Below are 20107 nucleotides of genomic sequence, written 5' to 3'. Positions count from 1 at the left end.
CAGATACTTGTGCTACACTTCTTGTTACAGGCCTCCAGTCTGAAAAACAACTCTCTACCATCACCATTGCCTACCTTCAAGCCAATTTTGTACCCAATTAGCTAGTTTGCCTGGAATCCCATACCTTGATAAAGGTCTTGCTAAAGTCGACAATATTGCCCTCAATCTATTTTCTTGTTCACCTCTTTAAAAAAAACCCCAAAACCCCAAACTCAGAATTGGAATATCCCACACAAAGCCATGCTGACCATCTCTAACCAGTCCCTGCCTTTCCAAACACATGTAGATTGTATCTCTCAGAATTGCCCCCAATAGCTTACCCACCATAGAAACACAAAGCATCCTCCAGTTTTCTGGAATTTCACCTGTCTGCAAATAACTCGGACAAGGACACTGCAATTTTTTAACCTAGTTTCCCACAACGTCCTTTGATACACAGTCAGGGTCTGGTGATATATCTACCTTAGGTTCACGAGGTTAATTCGCAGAATGGCGGGACTGTTGTATGTTGAAAGACTGGAGCGACTGGGCTTGTATACTCTGGAATTTAGAAGGATGAGAGGGGATCTTATTGAAACATAAGATTATTAAGGGATTGGACATGCTAGAGGCAGGAAACATGTTCCCAATGTTGGGGGAGTCCTGAACCAGGGGCCACAGTTTAAGAATAAGGGGTAGGCCATTTAGAATGGAGATGAGGAAAAGCTTTTTCACTCAGAGAGTTGTGAAGCTGTGAAACTCTCTGCCTCAGAAGGCAGTGGAGGCCAATTCCCTGGATGCTTTCAAGAGAGAGTTAGATAGAGCTCTTAATGATAACGGAGTCAAGGGATATGGGGAGAAGGCAGGAACGGGATACTGATTGTGAATGATCAGCCATGATCACAGTGAATGGCGGTGCTGGCTCAAAGGGCCGAATGGCCTACTCCTGCACCTATTGTCTATCAAGGTATTTTCAGACCACCAGCACCTCTTCTGTAATATGGAATTACTTCCTCCGCTGATGATATTCCATCACCTTCGCATGTTCAATTAGAGAAGGCAGTCAGTTTCAATAAAGAAAAACTTACCTTTGTTGAAGGCTCGAGGGTTGAAGCCTGCATCTGGACTGAGTACAGAAACCCAAGTTGATAATGCAAATGCAAGTGTAGTGCATTAATAAAAGATGCTAAAGCAGCCTTAAAAGCCAAATCAGTTCAAATTGATGCAAAAGGTTCCAGGCACCAAATGACTGGGACTCCGACTAATTTCCCCACTAATGGTCACAGAATCTTGCTGCATTGGGGATTCGATTGTGTGCAATTAGCTGCCACACTTGCGCATGTAGCTGCAACCACTTCAAGCAATACAAGAGCTTCAAGATGTATTTCGTCATGCTGTGGGTCACGAGAGGCAACATGCAAACAGAGGGCTCACATTTAGCCAGCAGCTCTGTTGAAGTAAAACACGCATCCCATGGAAACATTAGTCTAAAACATGGCTCAAGAATTTAGTTTTATTGTTCAGCTAATCAGAAATTCATGATGGGGAAAAAAATAAAGCCACCTTTAGACATCATCTGAGCAAAGCCAAATTTCCAGCAGCTGCAGATTACCCAGGAGGAACCTTGCTGATGAAAGTTTCACACAGACCAAAGACCCAAAAGCCACAAACATGTATCTCTCTTCCTTCAACCCATATCCTGAAAAACATGGATTGCAAATGATGCTTCCATGTGCCATCAATATAATTGTGAAAATGTTGAGACAAATTGAGCAATTTAAAAAAATTACTTGAGGTGCAAAATTCATATCCAGTCTTTCAAAGAAATGTACCTTGCCAATAGTCAGAGGCGAGAAGTCCTAGAGTCATACAGAAGGAAACATTGTGCTGCTGCTCATGGACCTATCAAGCTATGCAAGGGAAAGCCTGGGAACTATAGACCAGTGACTCTAACAGCTGTGGTAGACAAGTTACTGGAAAGAATTATAGTGCCGGGGCTCACAAACTTGCTGCTTTAAGCAAGTGATGGGAGTAGAACACCCTCGCCAACTGGATGAGCATTTCACATACGTTCAAGTTACAAACATACAGATCAATCGCTGAAAATATACAAACTGCAGATGCTGGCAATCTAACAAAAACAGAAAATGCTGGAACCATTCAGCAGTTCAGGCGGCAACCATAGCAGGAGAAACAGGCAACAATCCAAGCCACGACTCCTTGAAGTGATCGGAGAGCTAGGGGATAAAATAAATTGAAAAGTATGGACAAATGGGCCAACTGGATTCATTCTGTGCTATGAATGATAAATCTCATGCCATTCATTAGTTAGTTTTCCTTTACAATCCAGCAATGTGTTTCTACAATATGAAAGTTTGTTAATGAAAGCACAGCCATTCTAGATTATAATGTGCCAGGCTGTTTAATATAAATGCACTTTAGCAACTGGAGTTGTTCACATTAAAACCAAGTTGTCTCGTACATTATAAAAAGGGAAGGATCTTGCACAGTGTGCCGTTATTCTTTTCATGCAAATTAGGCCCTGTATTTCCAAATGTCTGCGAGGAGAACAATGGTTGAGGTTTTACAGCTGTTTACATTTATTGACTGTTGCAAATAAAATCCACATCAGAATTCAGAATGAAATTCCAGCCTGCCAGTAATCCAAAGAAAAAAAGTGTTGTATTTCAGGTCAATCACAAATTACAGACTATCCAGCCATTAATCAACCTCCTGTTGCCAGCATTCCCTTGCACTGTAAATAACTGGCTGGGCCAATTTGTCCAAATCACAGAATGCAGGAAGTAACCCTGTCTCTCTCTTTTTCGAGACAAGTAATGATGATAAAGGAAACAGGCCATTGTCAACTGTTTGAGGGGTGAAAACGAGAAGTCGGTGCGACTTGGGTGGGGGAAGGGATGGAGAGAGGGAATCCCGGGGTTACTTGAAGTTAGAGAAATCAATAATCAATAAATGCAGGCATCTGTCTGGCTAAATACTCCCAATTTATGCATTCTTTCACATTTCAAAAGAGCAAATTAATAAATTCTAACAACCAAGTTAGCCTTCAAACCTTTTCAAAACTCAAATCCTGTTAAACTGTGGGATGAATGGTGCCTTCTATCTGCACAAAAAATGTCACCAGAGGCAGCACTCAGTCTCCTCATTAGTGATCAGGAGGATGCAGAGATTCACCTGAATATTTTCTGGGATGGAGTGTTTCAGTTCCGAGGAGAGACCGGAGAGGTAGTCCATTTTCCATGGAGCAGAGGAGGTTAAGAGGGGTTATCTTGAGACATATAAAATTACATGGGGCATAGATATGGTAGACTGTAGAAACCTCTCTTTTCTCTCCCCCTCTCCCCACACACTAATTTCAACAAATCAGATATTGTTGCTGACACTCTCATTGGATATCACTTTTCAGTTCTCACCCATTCCTTCCAAAGCCTGATCTGAAACATCATCTATCAATGTTCTCCAGAGATGCTGCCTGACCCGTTATGTTACTCCAGCAAGGTGTGTCATTTGTAGATGGGTTGGCTAGTACATTTACAGGCAGCACCAAGATTGCTGGGTTCGCAGCCAGCGAGCAATGCAGTCAAAGTATACAGTGCGATAAGAGATCAGCTGCAGAAATGGCAGATGGAGTTTAATCTGAGCAAGTGAGAGGTGTTGCGCAAGAGGAAAGTATATAAACATAGCACAAAAAGTAAGGAAATTTGTGTTTGGTAGATTATTTCTTTGTTGTAACAATGCTTCTTGGCAATAAATCTTATACCGTTGGAAAGCATGTTTATTTCCCTTTTAAATGGTGCCACATTTGTAAGGAACATGCATTTGTGGGATGAGCAGCAGAGCTGAGTATGCGGGTTGCGCCCATGAAAAATCTGCCAAATCTTCTCTGCCAATGCCAAACAGCTTATTCTGCCATTGACTCTTGTTCGGTGTTGTTTGGTGGATTGGATGATTGAAGTCTGAAGAAACAAGACATATTGGCAATTTAACAATTTATTCATTTAATAAACAGGAGCCTCAGTAGCGTGTGGAAGAACCATACACAGCCACAACAGCCTGGCACCTCCTCCTCATGCTGGTCACCAGCCTGGTCACACACTGTTGTGGGATGGCATCCCATTCTTCAACCAGCATTTGTCGCAAGTCAGCCAACGTGGTTGTGTTGGTCACTCTGGCACGAACAGCACGCCCAAGCTGATCCCACAAGTGTTCAATGGGGTTGAGGTCAGGACTGCTGGCAGGCCATTCCATCCTCTCCACTCCCAAATTCTGGAGGTAGTCTCTGAGAAACCCTGCTCTGTGGGGGCGAGCATTGTCATCTTGGAGGTTAGAGTTCGGTCCCAGACTGTGGAGATATGGGATTGCCACTGGTTGCAGAATCTCATCTCGATATCTCTCTGCATTGAGATTGCCTCCAATGATGACAAGCCTTGTTTTTCCAGTGAGGGAGATGCCGCCCCACACCATATCACTGCCTCCACCAAAAGATGTTACTCTATCGGTGCAGCAATCAGCATAGCGTTCTCCGCGTCTTCTCCACACTTTGACCCTATGATCCAACTGCCATAGGCAGAATCTGGACTCATCGCTGAACATAACGTTCCTCCACATGTTCAGGTTCCAGTGCACGTGTTGCCGACACCAGCGCAAACGGGCCTGACGGTGAAGGGCAGTCATGGCAGTCCTCCTGGCAGCCCTATGAGACCGGAGATCGGCTGCGTGCAGTTTGTTCCGAATTGTCTGGGCAGAGAGCCGTCGGCCATATCGTCCTGCAAACCTTGACTGCAAATCTGTAGAAGACAGCCTACGGTTCCTAAGTGCTGACAGGGTGAGGAAACGGTCTTCTTCGGGTGTCGTCTTCTTGGGACACCCACTTCGCGACCTGTCTCTGACATCCCCCGTTATATGGAACTTGGCCTTCACTTTGGAGATGGTACTAGGGCTCACTCCAAATAATGCCGCAACTTGGTTTTGCGGAACACCAGCTTGAAGTTGCCCTATCGCACGGGCCCTATCCAGATCAGTCAAACGTGGCATGCCGATTCTTGGAGCAGACACCTACTGACCACTGTAGCAGGGCCCATGCTCACAGATGCTGCCAATCAGGTGCCAATCAGGCACCTGATTGTCAGCACCTGGGGGTACCAGAAGCTCAAAACAAGAGTCAATAGCAACAGCAGAATAAGCTGTTTGGCATTGGCAGAGAAGATTTGGCAAATTTTTCATGGGTGCAACCCATATACTCAGCTCTGCTGCTCATCCCACAAATGCATGTTCCTTACAAATGTGGCACCATTTAAAAGGGAAATAAACAGGCTTTCCAACGGTATAAGATTTATTGCCAAGAAGCATTGTTACAACAAAGAAATAATCTACCAAACACAAATTTCCTTACTTTTTGTGCTATGTTTAGTTAACAGCAACCCCCTTAACTGATCTTGGGGTCCAAGTCTACAGCTCGCTGAAGTGGCAACACAAGCAGATATAGTAAAGGTGGACTATGGTATGCTTCCCTTCAATGGTCAGGGCTCATTTCAAGAGTCAGGAAGTCCTGATGTAGCGCTACAATAATTTGGGTCGGCCGCACTTGAATCATTCTGTGCAGTTTTGCTTGTCCCGTTGAAAGAAGGATGTGGAGGCTTTGGAGAGGGTGCAGAAGCGGTTTACCAGAATACTGCCTGGATGAGGGGGCATTAACTACAAGAGAGGTTGGACAGCAATGGGTTGCTTTCTCTCGGGCACCAGAAGTTGAGTGGAGACCTGATTCAAGTATATAAAACTATGCAAGACATAGATAGGGTAGAAAGAACAGTTTTCCCCAGGGTGGAAATGTCAAGTCTAGAGAACATAGCTTTAAGATGAGAGGGAAAAAGCTCCAGGCAATTAAAAAACCCCATATAGTGTGGTGGGTGCCTGGTACATGCTGCCAGGGGTAATGGTGAAAACAAAACAATAGTGGCTCTTCATAGCCTTTGGGACAGACACATAAATACGCAGAGAATGGAGGGATATGGATAAAGTGCCGGCAGGTGAGATTAGCTTGCCTTGGTATTATGTTTGGCACAGACATTATGCTGTATTATGTTCTGTACTATGTTCATATGGTTCCCACTCATTTTACACAAACTTACAGGTCAGACTTTTATTACGCACAAGCAGTACATAAAAGCCACTTACCACATAGCAATATTGGTTCTTGAGCAGAAGATTTCATCGCATCATTTGCTCGCCTATTGAGGTTGGTGTAAGGAATGTCCATTCCTGCAATGCTTCAGATGTCTTGGTGTTGATGTTGGTTTATTATTGTTAGGCTTACTATGACAGTTAAAAAAAACTGTTTGCATTCTATCCAGTCAAATCAAACTATGCATGATTACAATCAAGCCATAGGTAATGCAAAGAGAAAAACACCAGAGTGGAGAATGTGTTACACTATCATGCTGTAACAATTGCAGAGAAAAAGTGGAAGGTAGGTTGGAAGATGAGGTTGCACCCTAGGCAGAAGGTACAGAAGACTGTAAGCATAGACCACCAGACTTGGAAACAGCTTCTTCCCCTCTGTTATCATGCTTCTGAATGGTTCTTCCATAAGCTAGGGTGCTACCCAATTCACTTCTAACCCTTTGGAGGCAGTGGAAATTTGCCAATGAAACTGACACATTACAATGCCAAGTACTATATTCTGCATATGCATATATATTCGCCTTGGCTCTATCTATCATACTTGAGTTTGACTTGATTATATGTATAGTGTTATCTGATTTGATTGGATAGCATGCAAAACAAAGCTTTTCACTGTACCTCAGTGCACATGCCAATCATAAGCCTAAACCTATCCATTTTGCTAGTGACCATCTGAAAAGTATCTGAAATCTATCAGTCCAAGAGTGTTGACTTCACCTAAACCAAGGACAACACTTTTGGATCAAAGGTGGTCTTGCCTTCAAACTCCATTCAAGACCTGCAACTGTATGGGGCTTACTGCCAATTTTTCAGCAACAAAACTTCACCCAAGATTTTTTGTTTTGATTTTGGTGCGGATAGAACAATTCCCAATAAATTATTAAATGAGGAACAGATCGGCTCAACTGATGCCAAAGTAATCTACAATTCCAAAACCACTACCTCGAGTATGTTGCAGGACCAGCAAATGCAGGTTTAAATCTCTCAAAGCAGAATGCAGTCTTAAAATAATTAGAAAACAATAAGGTGCTTATAAAAAATATATATATTTATTGATGTCAATCAGTTCGGCTTATATAAGAGGCTCCAAGAGAGAGGATAATCAAGATATTGCACGTTAGAAATAGTGTTTCCTGCAATCAATTGTTAGGTACAGGATATTTGCAAAAACTGTCTTTTATTAAAATACACAGCTGTCATCTTGCTGAAAAAATCATGTAGACTACTTAGAATTGGAAGGATATGTTGTTTTGAGAAGATGATAGTTAATTTTTTCTACATGACGAGAAGAATCTAATTCTCTTTCTTGTTGGCAATTGAATTTCACACGCCTGTCCGTTCTGTGAAAATTGTGACAATCTGTCTATATTCAATTCACAAGTAAGATGTGTAACAGTTGGAGTCTGACATCTGTTAGCTAGCTGCTCTAGTTTGGGGAAAATCCAACACTGCGGAAATACCTATTTTGGCACTTTGAGGATTACAGGAAGATTGAACATTTACCATCACAGGTTAGTCCTTTCATGCGGCCTGCTTGAGAGATGTACATTCCCAATCACCAATGGGGTTGTGAGGACAGGTGAGAGGGGACATCAGTGAACATTTCAGATCTACCAGAACTACTCCACAGTCAGGACAATAGACAATAGGTGCAGGAGGAGGCCATTTGGCCCTTCGAGCCAGCACCGCCATTCAATGTGATCATGGCTGAACATTCTCAATCAGTACCCCATTCCTGCCTTCTCCCCATACCCCGACTCCACTATCCTTAAGAGGAGACTGAAGAAGAGTCCCAAGTCGAAACATTTCCTATCCATGTTCTCCAGAGATGCTGCCTGACCTACCGAGTTACTCAGGTACTGTCTTTTAGTGTAAACAAGCATCTGCAGTTCCTTGTTTCTACATATCCAAATGCAATTTCCCCTCCTTTGTTAAAGTTGAAAATAACAATAGAGATGGTTGGAGACAGAAAGCATTTGCCTATATTAAAACATTATTGATGCCACCTGGTAATTATACACACCACGCATGCCCAGGCCAGATGATACTCTGTGATCTGCTCTTACCCAGAACAGAGGCTGTTCATGGCCAAGGCGGAGGCCGATTATCCCTTCGAGTGGAAATTTCAAAATTAATGAATTCAGCGCAGCAATCTATGCAACCCTTGAATTTTACATCAGGTGACAACATTTCAACAAACAAATCTGTGCTCACTTATTCCAACCCACACCAGACACTGTTTTTCTCCTCAAGATGTTTAGGGAGGCAGTGTTGATCAAAAGCAGAATAATAAAATTAGACATTCAGATTTGTGGACAGAAGCAAAACAAATGATAGACTTTTGATTGTCTTGCTGTTGCTATCTAACTAAATCAGATTGAGATTCCCACAAAATAGTAAAACTGGTGCACAGCAATATTAAGGTGTTCTATAATTTTGCTATTTTATACCAGTTAACGTTAGAATAATTGTGACACCTACTTAAGACAGATTTACTCTTTGAGAATGGAGTTGTGCAACACCAGTAATATTGCAGTCACTTCAGAACCATTCTTCCTCCAACTACATCAGTTTGCCATCTCTATAGAAGATGGCCGTTTTGTTTTTTTTTAAAAGGAGAAAGCCAATTATCACCATTCTTCAACCTTACCAACTAAATATTTCCCATGTAGTCAAAATTGGAACAAATTGTCCATACTTTTCTACTCCAATCTGATTTTCTGTGGTCTCTCCCGCAACAAATGGATGTGTGCAATCTCGTGCTCTAATACCACTTCATTGCACTTACTGTTGGTAAATTTTAGTTGAATTGCCTCATTCCTACAGCTTACTTCGTTGTAAAGTGAAAGGATAAATCAGTTCCAACCACAGCCAGACCAGCTGTTGTAGAGGTTGCGATAGAGACCAGGCGTGCAATGTTCGCAAAGGGCAGGGGATTGCAAATACACCCAGAGACCATTATGAAGGGTCTCAACCCAAAACGTCACCTATTCCTTTTCTCCAGAGATTCTGCCTGATCTGCAGTTACTCCAGCATTTTATGTCTATCTTCAATGTAAACCAACATCTGCAGTTCCTCCTGACCCATTATAAACACAACTGTGGTTGCAATTTACAAATATGGACAGGCCCAAAGTTTTACATATTGGAGTGACCAAAAATAATTCTGTTTGAAGACTAAAGTTCAGCACGTCTTCAACGACTTTCACCAACTTCTACAGATGCACCATAGAAAGCATAATATCCAAATGCATCACGAGTCTGGAGAAAGGTCCTGACCTGATGCATTACCTATCCATTTTCTCCAGAGATGCCCCCTGAACTGCTGAGTTATTCCAGCATTTTGTACCTTTTTTTTGTTATCCAGCAACTGCAACTCTTCATCTCAGCATCAGAGCATGGTTTGGCAACAGTTCTGCCCAAGAAATTGTTCAGAGTGGTGTACGTGGCTCAATCAATTCACACAGACCAGACTCCACTAACCCCACCCCCACCCAAAATAGACTCCACCTCATTACTATTTGTGAAAGCAGCCCATACTATGCAGGACCATTTACACTCTGGTCATTCCTCGTCTCTCATCAAATAGAAGTTTGAACATCTTTAAACCGCATACCAGATTCAAGAATTGCTCCATCCCTGCACCAGCAACAACCTCCCCCCACCCCCCCCCCCCAAAATCCCTGTCAAACTACAGAATGGACTTCTCAGAAGCAATACGTGTATTTCCACTCCCTCAACCATTCTTAAAAAATTGTACTTTCTTTGCAACTGTAACTGTATAACTTTAGTATTATATTCTGCACTCTGGTATATTTAATTTACACCACCTGTTGTTCAAGTGGCCTGATTGCACTCATCTGTGGCATGGTTTGACTGGATAGTGCAAAGTTTTTCAATGTATCTTGGTTCATTTAACAATAATAAACTAACACCAATAAATATGGCTTTCCCATGTGCAATACAGCCTTATCTGCAGATTATACTGGCCTGGAGATAACATTACACAACAACAAAAAATTACAGATGCATTGGAATTTTGGGAAAATCAATTACTGCCTGAACTTTATGTGGGAGTGCTAAAGAACAAAGTTCTGCCATCAATTTGTTCTCAGTCAGTCCTCATAAAAAGGAGCTATCATCTTCCTGGCAAACTGCTTCCTAAACCATGAAGGCATGCCACACTCGTGTCTCAGTCACTTTGTTGTTTTTGCTTTAATCAATGGCTTGAAACACAAGTGACAGTGTGTGCATCAAGACTCGCTCTAACTAGCAGCTTTGACTAGCTCTTTAAAACAAATGCAGAACGACCAGAGCATGCTTAGATCCAAGGCCTCACCATTTATAATTGCACTGTCATTTTGAAAATGTTTTCCCAAGTAACAAACATACCAAATTAAAATAAAAGTCTCGATCCGGAGTTAAATTCTTGATCCAAGTTATACCATGAGGCTCCCGAATCTCTACTTTGGGATGTACAGGAATTGCACGATGGGCAGAAAATGATACATTAGTACCCGAATCACGGTGGGTCATTGAGCCCCTCATACGTGCGCCACCATTCAATCAGATTGTGTGGCCACTCGCCTGAACGTTCCACTACTAGCCCAATTCCCAGCTTCATATCACAGAAAGCTTGGATATTTTACACTTGATCACCCCATCCAAACCTATGGTATAGATTGTGAACAACTGTGGCACCAGCATGGATCCCAGTATCCCGACACCTATTTGTTCCCATTTTCTGCCAGATCATCAACCCTCCAACCACTCTGATGCAAGACCCACGATGTTATGCACTCTAATTTTGTTAAATTATAATTTATTTTGCCTTGACATGACTAACTGAGCAGAGGTGACTATGGAGACATAATGCAGAGTGCAACAAGAGTGTGATTGATACAAGGGCAAGTACAAGTTCATAAGTTCTAGGAGCATAATTAGGCCATTCAGCCCATCAAGTTTACTCTACCATTCAATCATGGCCGATCTATCTCTCCCACTCAACCCCATTCTCCTATCTGCTCTTCCCCCATCAACCCCCGACCCCCGTACTTATCAAGAATATGTCAATTTCAACCTTAAAAATGTCCATTGACTTGGCCTCCACAGCCGGTGGACAAGCAGGTCTTAGCCACTCAAACCTCGATTGTATTTATTCTGATTGCGATATAGAATCAGACAGCACAACAGATACTTCAGCCTACACTGACCATCAACCATTCCCCATTTTATTCTCCCACCGATCCCATATAATTCTCTTCACATTCCAATCAACTCCCCCCAGATCTAGTACCCAGCAGGGGTAATTAACAGCCACCAATTAACCTGCACCTCCTTGGAACACGAGAGGAAACTCTCATATCCAGGAAGGAGAATGTGCTAACTCCGATTAGACAGCGAGGTCAGAATTGAACCCAAATTAAGATAGTGTTTGTACCAGCTGTACCCGTGTTGCCCCATATTAACCTTTCATTCGCTTCTTTATCAAGTACCAGATTGCATATATCTACCAGTTGCCGATATGCTTGTGATTTTTAGGGACAGTGGGAAAACTATATTCATGAAAAATATAAAAATATTTAATCTAGAGTAACAGATCTGCACCTCTTGGGCAAGGGAAAGTTCCTGACAAGCATCATTTATTGCCCTGTAGAACTCTTGGAATCACCTCACAACGTATAGGTTGTACAATCACTACTATAACTTGAAGCCAGTGTATGAGCAAACATTTACAATGTATTCTGGGCGAGCTGGCTAATGTAGTCAAAGAGTTGGAATACCCAGGCACACAAACTGGCAAAGATTGATGAAATGTAATAAAGAAAAACCATGCACGAGACAAGAAGCTGAACTAAGAAATTAGCGAGAAAACAGGAGATGTACAGTCATGCTGACTAGTTCAGTTACAGGAGTTCAATCCAGTGGCCTGGCCTAACTCAGACCTGCTCCTTCAGTTCTTATGCTTGTACTTTGATAACAGCTGTGGTACCACTTACCTGGTCTCAAAAGTTTCAGCAACTTTCCACCCACTTTTGTGTGACCCATCTTGGACCCTTGATTGGGTCACCCCTACAAGGGGCATGTTAGCTACCAACACACGAGTCTCTGGTCATCTTGAAGACACCTTCTCGCATTCACTTCCTACTTGGGGCAGGAGTGGTCCAAATGTCCCCTCATGCTACTCTGCCATTTAAGATGATTATTATGGCTGATCCAATTAGAATCTCCTCTCCATGTGCTCACCTACTCCTGGTAACTTTTCCACCTCTTTTGCCAAAACTCTACCAACCCCTGCCTTAGAGTCAAGCCTTTCTGTTTCTCCCAGTCTGAGGTAGAGTTGGAAAGAGTTGTGAGCATCAGAAAAATAAAATTTGCTTGTCATGTCTTAAACAACCCTAGTTGTAAATTCCCCCAAAGGAGGAAACCTCCTCATATTCACCCTTTCAACAACCTCACAATCTTAAGGTTCAATCAAGTTACCTTACCTCTTCTGGGCTGCACCGAATACAAGCCAACCTGTTTAACAAATCAAAACCCCCCAATTTCTCCGAATTCATTTTATCTGCTCTGATGTCTGCACCCTTTGACACCAATGCTTCGGAGTAGTTTTCCTTCATCTTGGTTTCCCCTCTGCAAGATTTTACAAGGCACTTTGATCTCCCTAGCCCCATTGCATCCCATCAATAGCAAAATTCCCTTGACCTCACCTTCCACCCCCAAGAGATCATCCTCCAATTCCTGGCATCTTAATCCACTGGACACACCTTTCCTTCAGCATTCTGTTGGGCCTCTCCCTCCACAGCTTCTCGATCTGCTCTTCTCCCACTACCAATACCTTCTTCCCATCCCACTGGAAGGTCACAACCACCTAATGCCCCTCAAACTTAACCTCTTTCTTTCCTATCGGCCAAGGACCCAAACACTCACTCCCAGGTGAAGCGGCAATTTAGTTGCACCTCTTCCGATTTAGCAAAAGAGCATTTCATGTTTACCAAGGTTTCCTCTGCACTGGAGGGGCCAGAGTGAGTGACCACTTTACTCAGTCTACAAAGAGCCTGTTACTTTAATTTCATACTCATCGATTTCTATTTGTAGCTTTCGACACTGTTCCAACAAATAGCACCTCATCTTCTGACTTGGCACATTATAGTATTCCGCACTCTATATTTCTAGATATTCAGCTATTCCAGCCTTTCTGCACGGATTTCCAGTGTTCAGTTCCACTACCACCCTTCTCAGTTCAGATTTCATGAGTCTCTTCCCACTTAAACTGTCTCTCACCTCGACTCCACCAAAACTGCAGTCATCTTTACCACCCCTCCTTCACCCAGCACCCCCACCACCTCCAACATTTAATCTTGCGTGCTTTCTATCCTGTCACAGATCTTCCATTTCACTTTGCCCAATCTCCTTCATTGTGGACCTTCAAATTATTTTTTTCATAATAGTTCTGAAGAGAAAGCTTTGCTTTACAGACGCTGTCCTGCTGGAAGATTTTTAGCACTTTATTGTGGTAATTCAGGATTGAATGAATGCATGAAAATTAAATTGCTTACCTTGTTGCCAGTACAAGTGTCAGAAGGGGTAATTGGATTGCCTTGCAAAACAACATTGCAAGGCAATACAAGTGAGACCACTTACCTTGTCATCTTGTGTAGTTCCTCCATTTAGCAATGTTTCCCCACCTCAGGAGTTACAAGGTGCAATTCCACAGCTACAAGGGACTCACTAAATGATTCTTTTAAAAACAATCCTGCCTCAAACATCAACATCTCCACACTGAATGCAACCGGAACCAAGTCCACTTGCATCTTCACTACACATCACCCAAAAAGTTTCCCAATCAAGACAACGGCACCACTGTAGTGAGTAACACAATAATCTTTAAAACAAATAGAATCAGTCATTCTATTTTCATTGAAGGATCACTTGATTGTTTCAAAGGTATCCGATTCAGAGATTGTTTCCCCCTCCCCACACATGAAGGTTGAGCTTCTGCGAGTTTATTTTTATGGAAACTGGAAATCTTTACGTCATAACACAATGGCTCATTTTTTGATAATTAAAAAAAGACAGAACGTGGAAACTGAACAGGAAAAGCTGAAAACTCAAGGGGTCAGACCAGTTTTGCTTGCCAACTTTCTTTCCTTTTATTACCCTTTCAATTGTACATTCTGGCCTGCTCGACATATCCCAAATTATGCAACATTATCTGGACTTGGCAACATCAGCATCACATTGCACAGACAAAAGGAGGATAACTACTCCTGAACCGTTACATTACTTCACTGCAACAGTGAAAAATCCTTTGTTCCGCCCACTGGCAACCTCACCCCAAGTTATCTGCTACCTAGACTAACTCACATTTGCTCCCAGCTCTAAAAGGTTTTCAAACACAAAACATTTTCTTTACATGGGTACTGCCCGATGCCGTTTCAAGCAGGCAGAAGCTTGAAAGTAAGTACCATCAGATTCAAAAATTGTTTCTTCCCTGCTGTTGAATGGTCCTCTCATATGCCAAGCATGTATTCCCAATCTGTGGCATTGTGGCCCTTGCACTTTAAAAATATAGGTACTTTCTCTGCAGCTGTAATACTATATTCTGCACTCTGTTTCCTTTCGGTTTTGCACTGCAACTCATGAATTGATTATAATCACGTACGGATGATTTTCCGGAAACAAAAGTTTTCCACTACTTCTTGGTACAGGCGACAATAATAAAACTAAGCCATGCTGTATTTTTCCAGCATTTTCTGGTTTTAAGGCCCATCTATTGATTATTGGTGGTAACAAGGGATTGGAGTTACTTGTGAATCCACCAGTTAAGCTTGTCCCAATCCTCACACTTTTGCACTGAACTATTGGGTGAACTAATTAACAAACAGTAATGGAATTTACACCGCTTTGCTACTCGACGATGTTTGTTGAAACTCACTCGAGTCCGAGCTAAGACTGAGTGATCATAATGGTCAATGGCATGACAGGTTTAGAGGAGAGGAGTCAACTTTAATCCCAGCAGGTTCAGACATTTAATTTGAATAGGTAAATATATGGAAATATAGACAACAACATGCAATGCCATACTACATGACACAGCATGGAGCAACCGGAAATAAAGAAACAGCAGGCATGGACATTTTACTGGTTGTTATTCTGCAAGTTAACCTGGTGCAATCTGAAATTATAGCACATTAACAGGAGTTCATCAAATCTTCATCAGAATCGCAAAGGTGGCTTTTCACTGGCCTTCATGTGTTGAGCTTTATACCAGAAAATGTAATGAATGTAAACTGCCGAGTGGGTTTCAGAATCTCATCTGGCTTCTGCTGAGAGCAGAATCTCTCAGTGTAAAGCATTCACGTTTCATTTACAATAGAAATGTTTGACGTACCAGTGCCCAAATACAGTGTGGGTAGCACACCATTACAGACGATGGGAGACAGTCTCCCCAACCCTACTGCAGTATGGAAGTTAGTAACAAAGTGGTCTACAATAATCCAAACAGAGTCAGCTAAACATCATACACCAAAACTTAATTCTACAGATTTCCCCAAAGCATTTGCCTATTCCAAATAATGGAAACACAGCATTGTTAACTTTTATCAAATATATTCAATTATGCACATCTATAATTGAATTTTTTAATCAGTCATCAACCCATGTTGTTTTTCCATTTCAAACATTTGCATAATGATATTTTACTTCATTATTCATTTTGAATTTTAATTCATTTTTTAAAAACCCAAAGCAGAAATAAGCATTTTACATTAGGCTAGTCAGATTGAGGGTCTCCACTACATTATGTTTAATCCTTTTCATATGATCATCAGATAAAGCAAAACTCAATCCAAATGTTTAACCTATTCAGATTTAGCCAATTTCCCATCATACTTATTTTTGTATTAAATCTGGTTTATAAACAACCAGTTTATCCAGAAATCATAACCCAGCTCACTGCCCCTCTTCCAAGTAATATTGATGCACATGACTCAATCAAGGCTGGTAACGGTCCGTTCAAGTGATATCCAAGGCTGGTTTCACTCAGTATTAAAACAAAACATTTCCTTGAATGGTTTCCAGCTCTGTTAATACAACAGTAACTTAAACAAAGACAAGAGAATATAATTTGGGTTTGTATTTTGCCTGATGCTGGAATGGTTATCTTGGATTATGATATTATTAGAAACACGGATGCTTTATAATTCCCTGCCAACCTATTATTACCTTGTAGGTATCACTGCAGTGTGTTACCTACCACTGAAGGACCAGGTTAGACGCAAATTCATCTGCAATCATCACTGGATTCTTTTTTTTTTTAAATCGCACTTCTGCGAACAAAACAGTTCAAAAAGGAGTATTGCACAATATTCAGTTATCATTGTTACAAGTGTACATTTTATATGATCGCAAAAGTGAACTGGGAACCGTAATCCATTTCCACGGGGAACAGATAATCCGTCTTGTACGTTGGTCGCTTTCGTGAAGCGCCTCGTAAACAAACAGAAATAATAAAACACGGTTCTTTGCAATAATACGGGCAAATGCCAGCCGAATTCGCAACCTACCTTTATCAGAGCTCTTTCAAAACACGAAGCATTGAACTATCGAAATCCCAGAGCGAGTCAGATAACTGTTGGCTGCGTGGTGTAGTTACTGCGTTAGCCGCTAACGGGCTGAATATCTCTCACACATTGTACCGCATCATCATTGCTTCTCGTTAATTATGAAGCACGCAGAGAGCCCCGTTTTGATGTATTGTTATTAAATAATTTGATATGCTTAATCGCATTAAGCTCCAAATATAATCAAGCTGCGCCAAAGCTAAGCTTCTCAAATCAAAATTGCTCAGAATGGGCAATTATATGCAATAGCACCCATTCAATCTTACTTCCGTTAACAAGTGTAATTAAGCAAGATAAATGCATTTAGCTGGTTCCTCTCATCAGCATTATATATATATATTTAGGTCTGAGAAGTAACAGAAATCTATGTATTACTCAACCTTTTGAAGGGTTGTAAATTTAAGTTATAAATTGGAGTAAATTGCAGCTTTCTCTGGTAATTACCTGCATTAAACATAAAACAGCTGATCGCCAGTTTACCAAGGGACCTGGTAGCTTTCAGCAATTTGTGTTGATTCCATCGTGCACACACAAAATCCTACTTACACTGCGCCCGAAGCATCTGAAAAGTGACAATCAATTAATAACAGAAACAAATGAGTGATTTTTGATTGGGTGGGGACTGCAAAAGATTCCCAATCTATAATCCAGCTCGTCGGTCAGTGATCATCTGCTAACCATCAGGTAACAGTTCAGCAAACTAATTAGAATTGCAACCAAGCTATTATTCCTCAATTCTCGACAATCCTTCTGAACTACCGCCTCTCTGTTCAATTCTATACTGCTTGAAATCTGTTCATTCAAACTCGGAGAACCATTTAATTTACTTGGTGATCACCAGCGTTCACTGGGGAAGTTTTAAACAATGATTTCGAAACAAGCGCATCTGCCCTTTTGTTTTGCATTTCCTAACAGATTTTTGGTGTAATTTGCCTTTTTTTTAAAAAAAAAGATAAGCAAATAGACATGTGAATTAACACTTCCCTCAAGTATACCAGCCGAGCAATTAATTCCTTAAATGATAACACAGTTCCAATATCATGAAATTATATCTTTATTTGTATTCCCCGTCTCCGCTCAATTAATACACAACAGGAAGAGTTGTACAGGTTACTTGACACTTGTTTTATTTGGTTTCAAATCCGTAATCCGGACGCGTTTTTGATCGCTGTAACATCCCAGTCAATAAAAGAAAACAAGAAACGAGAAGAGGTCTATAAACCTTCATCCAAGACCAGGAAATCCCATAACAAAATGGTGAAAAAAAAGTAGTGTTGATGTATACGTATGCAAAAAGACTAATCCAAACAGCTTAAAAAGAGAAACATTTACATTAGCCTCTTAAGCAGTCAGTTAAGCGAGTTATTCCGTCAACATTTCCAAATAATTTTAAAGCAAGTTTTCCACTTCGAAAAAAAAAAATCCCAAAAAAGTTAGGCATAAATCTACACAAAAACACTTTGCTGCAAGAGAGAGCTAAAATACAGCAGGGAAGGAGAAGAGGGCCGGGTGGGGGAACTATTGTTGAGATTCTCCACATTTTTCTTGGGAAAGAATTTAAGAAGAGCGCAAAAACGTCTGCGCTTAAAACAAATACACAGACAGGTTGCAAGACAACTGTTTTCCACGCACTGCATTGCACCTCGGTGCCACTGGTGTGAAGTAAATTAATATATTTTTAAAAATAATTTATGCACGAACATACATTCCATATTAAAAACAAAAACAAACAAAAAAATCCCACAAAAATATTGGACTATAATCATTCTGGCAAAAAGCAACAAAAAAACCCCCATCTCTGCCGTTTGAAATTACAAAGGCAAAAAAGAGTGGCCTGTTGCATTAATATTTCAACAAGGAAAAAAAAAAGACATTAAAAAAAAAATGAAGAAAAAATAGCGAGTTTTTGTTTGATTTGTCAGTTGCCTCTTGCTACTCACCAGCACGGGTTTTTAGTATCTAGAGCAGGCTGGTTGTTACAGTGTATTGTATGGAGCGCACACACACTGGAAAAGACACGCCAGCGTCAGCTTTAAAATGGCTACCCAGTTTCTAACCATCAATTCGGGCAACCCTTTCCATCTCGCCGTGTGGCGTCACCGGTGATGGGAGGTGGAACTGATACCTCTGCTCATGTCCGCTGGGGCTTTGTGACACATGGATGGCGCGGCTGCCAGGACCCGAGACAGGCAAGCCTTTCACTATCACACACAATGCACTGCAGATTTTCCTGATGATTTTTTAACCTCCCCTTTCAGATCTTTATCATTTGTGTCCCAGTACTTGAATCCTTGTATTTGAAATTCATTTTGTCCCTTGTATGAGTACGTTGTAATTTTGTAGTTTGCACAGCACAGTGATGTGATGACATGGCCCCAAATTATCCTTTTAAATGTAGTGGTCCTTTCAGAGTTGTCCATTCAAAATTTGCTGAGTACATGTATAAGATGTAGAGTGCAATATTATATATACTTAAGCCCTGAATCCCTGCTTTTCTGTGCTAACAAAGAGTGTGGGTTGGGAAGCTCAAGTCAAGTTGTTTTTACAAGTATGATGAAAATCTTGCTTGCAGCAGCATTACAGGCACATACACTCGAACACAGAAAATATAAATTACACATACATTTTGTCAGACACTGAAAATAAAAATACTACTAAAAAACCCCAAGTTTATTTACAATTTAGTTTATTGCCACTGGTACCGAAATACAGTGAAAAGCTTTTGTTGTGTGATATCCAGTCAGCGGAAGGACAATACATGATTACAACCGAGACATTTACAGTGTATAGATAGGAAAAATAATACTTTATTGTCACATGTGATACATGAATGATACATGATACGTGCAAAATACAATTAGAAAACCAGTCCATGAGATGGTCCTTGGTGTTTATACCTGGGGAATAGAGAGTTTGAATGTGTAGCTGGGTGAGAATGAGGTGAAGAGTATATTGTAGGATGGCTTTTCCACTGCTTGTCTGGTGAGCCCCAATCAGGGACCGAAGCACGACAACGTGTTTGCATTGATAGTGTGGCATCAGAAGTAGGAGTAGGGGATGGCATAGTTTGGAGGGTGGACAGAATCCTGCAGGGATTTCATTGGGGCACGAGTGGAAGGGGAAAGATCCATTTGCAGTAGCCCATGTCAGAACTAATGACATGGATGGGTCAGAAATGGCGATTCTGCTAAAACAAAATGAACATGAAGGGTCCAAATTAAAAAGCAGAACAATAAACATAACAATCTCGGCATTTCTACCTAGTCAGGTGCAATTTGACATTGGGTTAACAAGATTGGAGGG

At 41.3% G+C, this 20107-nt stretch overlaps 1 protein-coding gene across 5 annotated transcripts in view; it reads right to left on the bottom strand.

Moving 5' to 3' along the window:
• The window catches only part of LOC144594287 (RNA-binding Raly-like protein), a 735788-nt gene extending 716920 nt beyond the window's left edge, over window positions 1–18868 (bottom strand). Inside the window, exon 1 of one of the 5 annotated variants that reach the window (XM_078400591.1) lies at window positions 18745–18868. The gene's annotated coding sequence lies outside the window, so the exon portion shown is untranslated. Of the gene's footprint in view, window positions 1–16747; window positions 16845–17248; window positions 17335–18744 lie in introns of those variants that run through there. The other 4 variants (XM_078400592.1, XM_078400588.1, XM_078400590.1 and 1 more) reach the window with 4 other exon arrangements.
• Between the last annotated feature and the right edge of the window lie 1239 nt (window positions 18869–20107).

This window comes from Rhinoraja longicauda, chromosome 6, assembly GCF_053455715.1.
Source record: "Rhinoraja longicauda isolate Sanriku21f chromosome 6, sRhiLon1.1, whole genome shotgun sequence".
Classification (NCBI taxonomy): Eukaryota; Metazoa; Chordata; class Chondrichthyes; order Rajiformes; family Arhynchobatidae; genus Rhinoraja; species Rhinoraja longicauda.
The sequence above is the reverse complement of the archived record's forward strand: the minus strand, read 5'-3'. Positions and strand labels throughout refer to the sequence as shown.